The following is a 6821-nucleotide window of genomic DNA, read 5'->3' on the forward strand; positions in this document are numbered from 1 at the left end:
ATGATCAAAGATTTCTTTGAAATAGTTTGATGTAATAGGGCTATCCAATGAAAATACATAGGGGTTTCAGTCAGGGTTCTTCACTTTTATGGAATTTTGAGGAATGCTGTGATATGCACAATAGGGAAGTTATATTTGGATTGGACGGTTATTAGGCATGGTTTTCATTGGCTGGCTACATGAGAAATGAATCATGGGAGTATAACAATTTCTAGACCCGCGAGTGTAACCTGTATGTCCAAAAAGGATTATTCGGAAGGTTTCTTTTCAATTTCATGTCAAAAAGAAAATTAGTAATTACAATACTTTGGTGAGAAGTATAATGTATAGGCATTAACTCATAAAATTGTAAGATTTAATGTATATTAGTACAAAAATGTTGACTCTGTCAACATTGATGCGGTTCAATACTGCTCCTACTATTGTCCACACACTGTCAGCCTTTTCAGGCCAGGGGACAAACCCCAGCAGGTGTAAATTATTGGTGAAATCTGCACCCAGAAAAGTGAAATAATAAAGTACCACAATTATATTGCAAGAAGCATAGAATAAGGAAAAAGTTACATGATTACCATATTGGTGTATAAGCTACCCAGCTGTCTTCTGAGTATTTGTACCAGTGTTGTGCATAACAAACAGGAATTTTCATATGTGTTCCATGTCATGGAATGTGTCAACAGTGTGTAGATACTGGTTCACTTGGTCAATGAAAATTACAATTATAAGGTTGTCTCAACACTTGCTGCTACAATGTCTATATTTAAAAAATGATCTTGTGCATCTCTTTGACCACTTAGCAACTGACAGGCAACCTGCAAACTCCCCTCAACTTTTTTTCCGTTAATTTAAAGTGTTAAGCGCAATTAAGTTTTTATGGTAGTAGTTGTGTCAATAAGCAAAACTTGTAACCAGTTTCCTCGAATGGAAAACCTTTAATTAAAAGTCACTCCACTAAATATGGTCCACTTAAAAAACTCCATCCTTTGAGGACCCTAACACAAAACCCCTCCCAAACACACTCAAAACAACCTCTACCTTAAAAGTTAACTTATCAAATTAACAGAAAAAATCTAATACCAGACACCAAATAATCCTGCCTGACCTGCCATATCCAACCTTCTATTCTTTTTCTACAAAGATCAATAGCAGGTGGCAAGTTCTCAAGCACCCACATTTGTATATTTTCAGTCTAGCTTCTCCAACTTGCTCTAGAATATTAGTGATCATTTTTAGTTCAAAAGCCAGCATTGGGAACATGTTTGCCCTTTGACAATCAAAGGCCTCTTTGAAAATGCTTGCTGTAATTGGGCTATCCTATGAAAATACATAAGGGTTTCAGTCAGGGTTCTTCACTTTTGTGGAATTTTGAGGAATGCTGGGATATGCACAATAGGGAAGTTATATTTGGATTGGACGGTCAGGCATGGTTTTCATTGGCTGGCTACATAAGAAATGAATCATGGGAGTATAACAATGTCTAGACCCGCGAGTGTAACCTGTATGTCCAAAAAGGATTATTCAGAAGGTTTCTTTTCATTTGCATAACAAAATGAAAATTTGTAATGACAATACTAAAGTTGCAAGTATAGTTTATAGTCACTAACTCAAAAAATAGTAATGTGTAATACTGCAAACATGTTGCCTTTAACAGTATGTTTTAGTCACATAATGGTGCAAAATGTTTGAAGGTAGGAGGTATCTGGAAAGAAATTGATCCAGAGGAATTAAGACATTTCAATAAACATTTCTTCACACAAGACTCTCTGTACATTAACTTCTTTGAAGAAGTTAATTTCCAGGTATTTACACATTATGCTTTTTTTCTCCAACACATTTCAGAAGGAGATGCTGTACTTTTTATTCATAATGTATTTGATGGCCTGTATTTATAGTTTATAGTATGGCTCTTTGGCAGACTCACAAATATATCAGATTATTAATTATGTCACATCACTTACACTGTTGATTAAACCTTAAAAAAGTTGTGTATATTTGGATCTGTTACTTGGTCTGGCTACATTATTCTCTGATGATGGCTAACTTTTACATTAGACAGCACTTTAATGGAGTCATTTTATAGTTTTACATATTTTTACTGTTACTTAAAGACATTAAATATTTTACTATTTTTGATTAATTTCAAAAATTATCATTAATGACTTTGTTGAAAATACAAAAATAATACCTAACCCTATATATATATGTATATATATATATATATATATATGTATGTATCATGTGGATACGTGCACATGTGTATGTGTATATGTATATGTGTGTATATAGATATAGATATATAGATATATATATGTATGACTTCATGTCATTTCTTGGGGTCGTGCAGTGAATGGGACACAGGAAAATGCTTAGGAAATTGGGATTAGGATGGGGGTCCTGGGGGACTAAGGAGGCAGTATTTGTTCACAGCTGGCCTGGGTCCTTCCTGCCCTTTGGGTGGCTGGGAAGGCAGCGCTCAGTCATGGCTGGTCCTGGTCATTCCTGAGGGGGAGGGAACCCAGGGTTTCACTGGGTTTGAGTTGCTTCAAAGATGACAAAGGAACCATGGGATCTTAGAGCTTCAACCCTGCTTGGCCAGGGTTAGAGCTACCTAGCGGTGTTAACAACTGGTCTGTGTTGGTCAGGGGGTAAGTATGCAGCCCCCCCCAGGTTCCGACTCTAGGAATAGCATGTTGGGTGTGTGGTCCAGGGCGGCAGGACCTTAATCGTGGCCCGGTCTTCCATGAGGGATAGCTTCACCAATGCAACAGCCCATACTGCACTACATACGGCTATTCTGACTTTCCCCCAACAAGTTGAACTCCTTCAAAGTTCTTCACATCTCCCAAATTCTCCATCCCCTAGTCCAGCTTAGGTGACTAGGCCATGGGTGCACCGGGACCTAGGCACTTTTACGATGGCCTTTCTTTGATACATTGACATACCCTTCTCTTACAATCAGCTAACCTTCCTCCCTTCAATTGGACTCCTGTATCATTAGTACACCACCCACCGAAAAAACTCCTGGATTCCACAGCAGACTTGCCTCCGTGGGAATCCTACGTCATCACTGGAGATGTTAAAGCACTTAACAGGCCCTTAAATTCCCCACTCTGGACAGGTGTAACATCCAATTACTTCGAAACGAATCCTACAACCTAATGCTACGCCTTTATCCTGAACTTAGCCCCTTAAACAAGTAATAATTCTGTGCTGGATGCATACCAAATTACCTTTACACATTTGAACCTACCTCAGCAACAAGATTCCAATTGGCTATGGGACACTCTCCGGGGTTAGCTCAACTTCAGCAGGAACTTCCTCAGGTGAAGGTGTCTAGTGATAATGGCCGAAACACTCGATGATCCTGGGATCCACTACAGATGAGTGTCCTAAAATTCAAACATTGGAAAGATAGGAACTCTAAAAACCTTCCCACTGTCTTAATTAATCTTGACTTCCGAATGTACCTTAGAGTTCCGTTACCCACCGTTAGGGATTCCAACTTAATCATTCCTCTCTTCACCTGAACACCAGAACACAGCATCATGAGAAAACAAGACTTTTCACAGGTGAGGTGAATAGGACAAAATTAGACTACAGGAGGCCAATAACAGGAAAATCGACTGAGATGACCTTATTATAAGGAGTTTTCTCTGTAGTTCCCAGGGTCGTGCGGTGTAATGGGACACGGGATACTACTTTTTGAAGATTGCATAAGGAACCTGAGTGACAGGAACCAAAGAGGTCCTGGAGCTTCGCCCCTGATTGGCTAGATGATCAATGATGGAGTACATAGAGTATAACCCATCCCCTCTTAATTTAATCTCCACCTCTAAAGTTAATTTACCTAACCAACATAAGGGCTCCATTGCCCTCATTATGGAAATCCATTTAATCCTTTGTTCTCTCCCCTGCTTCTTCTTCTTATTTCTTCTACCTTTCTAATGGGGGGGGGTTTGCACACAGGCCCTGCTGAGGCTGTCAAGTTATAATGGCCGAAACACCTGAGGATCCTGGAGTCCACTACTGACGTGTCCTAAAATTTACTTGGTTAACCCACCACTTTGGTTTGGATAGCCTCAGGATGCAGTCTCTGCTGGTTCACAGGTGTGTTTTGGTGTGCCACTCCCGTTTTCGGGTGGATAGTTATATAGTTTCGTCTTGGGGTTCTGCTTCTCCTGTTTTCTTTTATGGTGTAAGTTGACACACAGTGGGGGAACTCTGTAGTGACATTCGCCAGCCCGTGCCTTGCCCTTGGTTTCTCCAATCCAAACTGTGTAGTCGTCGGACGTCACAGGGAGGGCCATTGAGATAACTTCATAACCCTAACTCAAACCCAGCTAACCCCCTAACCAAACCCTAATCATAGCCCCCTAGCAGTTTGTTTCGAACACATACCCCTGTCTGGGGAGCAGGGGCTCTTTTACAATGACTGTGTGGTCATGGGCCAGCCTTTGGGACAGTACATTGCCTGTGGCTCTACACTCCAAACCGTGTAGTTGTCAAAGGTCACATGGAGGGCCATTGAGATAACTGGGGTTCCTTTAAAACACAAGTGCTGCCTACAGGCTTTTACGTTCTCTCTCCTCTATCTGTCCTCCCATAGTGGGTGGAGGCAAGGGCGGATACAGGGTAAACCTAAGCTGTCTTGATGGTTGTTGAAATGTAGATATACTCCCAATCCCTGTCCGACACAGCCGCCCACCATGAGCAAGGTTCTGTTCAAGGTTTCTGCCTGTTAAAAGGGAGATTTTCCTTGCCACTGTCGCCAAGTCCTTGCTCATGGGGGAATGTTGGGTCTCTGTAAATATAACTATGAATAGTACAGTCTAGGCCTGCTCTATATAAAAAAAGTGCCCTGTTATGATTTGGCGCTATATAAATAAAATTGAATTGAAATTAATTATGTTAATTTAGTAATTGGTAACTGTATTTTCACAACAAGATTTCTCTTGTTTATCTCAAATAAACAGAAGCAGCAGGCTGTGAAGATTATTTAAGAGCAATCTCTTTATTTTGTCAAAAAAGAAAACACACAATAAACATTGTGGTTGGGTGATGCAATTCAAAACACGTTAGCTATTAAGGCTACCGGTTACAAAAACTGAGTAATCCTTTTAACATCTAGCATGCAGTCTTTTGAATTATAAAACATCTCCTGCAGGTTACTTTCTGTTGGTTTTGTTCCATTACTGCTCTTTCCACCAACACTTATTCACTGTAGAGGTCAAAGTCTTAATGTCTATGAAAAACAAAGACGTCCCATACAGTACAAATCTTGAAATACAAAACACAAAGAAGCAGGAAGTAAGTAAAATTTAACAGAATTATTCATTAATTCTTAAAATGCACTGCAATATCAGTAAGTCCCACACTCAAGAAGATTAATTATAAACAGACCAGTAAACTACTTAAGAGGTTTGTCAACTGTAGTCCTGAATCCTCAACACGATCCTGCCAGTGGACAGAAACCAAACGGCCAGTGGACACACACTGGCCTGCTGCCAGACACTGTTTATGGAGGCTCCTGAGCTGAAGATGGAAGATTTCAGAGGCTTCTTGGTGTGAAGGATCCTAGTTCAGTTCACTCCAAATAAAATCCTCATCAAACCCACCAAACTTATACAGCAGAGTTTATAGAGGTTTATGCTGTGGCTGCAGCTAAGTGATCTGACAGGACTCCAGCTGAGGACCAGGTGTCTCATAGAGGCGGCTGATGGATTGTATCCTCAAAATGCTTCATGTGTGTGGTGACTATACATTAAAAGATGGAAAGAAATATAATGTGGTAGCCAAGCTCAACCTGCAATAACTCATTTAAAAACTGAGGGAATTATTGGAAAAAGAGAGACAGTAATTAAGATTTTGTATTGCTATATAATACATAATGGTAAGAAAAGACATTAATATTATTATCATTATTACTTCAGAGTAACTGTGGCTCTAATTTTATAAAGTGAGAAAAGCACACAGCCAAAAACTAATCATATAAATGTGTAGCATTCTTCAGTGTCTTCAGTGTCAACATTTTAATGTCCCTTACTGTGAAACACAGTTTATTTTCATTGTGATTGTATCAGCGTGTTTTTTTACATTTTAAGTGCATTTGTTTCGAAAACTTCACTCATTATCATAAAAACAATAGTTGGTCAAACTGTAAATTTATATTAATTTAAAAAAAGAAATTACAGATCTAAGTTAACAGTCTAACACTTTGGGACATGGTCCAGTCCAGACAGATGTCCAGGATGTGTTTAACCTAGTTTATCACAAAGACTAGAAACATAGGGTTAGGATACAATAGCTCTATCAGAAGAAAAATCCACCTTCCAACAACTCCAAGTCTGTTTGATTTCTATGATGTTACATGTTTATGTGTTCTGTGTTAATTCAACAGATTTAAAAAAATGTACATATAAAAAGGACACATTGTGGTTTTAGCAGCAGTTACCATTGGAGCTATCTGTTGAACAATAACCGCTGAGTGACTGAATGCAGCATCTCTAAAGTAGTGAACTGAGAGGAGGTTTGACCTGTGTTCTCCCTCTACTTTTAAATAAACCAGCTCACTACAGGATGGACTGCTAACTGGTTAACCAACTATGTGCAACAAGTCAATCAGACTGACTTGGACTTTGTGGATGGTGGATTTCTTTTGATGGTGCTAGGCTAGCTTCCAGTATTTGTGATGAGATAGGCTAATCTACCTCTCTGTGTCCTGGAGGCACAGAAATGAACCTGATAGCCATCATCTCCTCAGACTCTGAACAAGTCAGAGTATATGAGTATTTATTTTAAGGATATATTTACACTTTCACCCT

The sequence above is a fragment of the Xiphias gladius genome, chromosome 18 (assembly GCF_016859285.1).
Source record: "Xiphias gladius isolate SHS-SW01 ecotype Sanya breed wild chromosome 18, ASM1685928v1, whole genome shotgun sequence".
In the NCBI taxonomy this organism is placed as follows: domain Eukaryota; kingdom Metazoa; phylum Chordata; class Actinopteri; order Istiophoriformes; family Xiphiidae; genus Xiphias; species Xiphias gladius.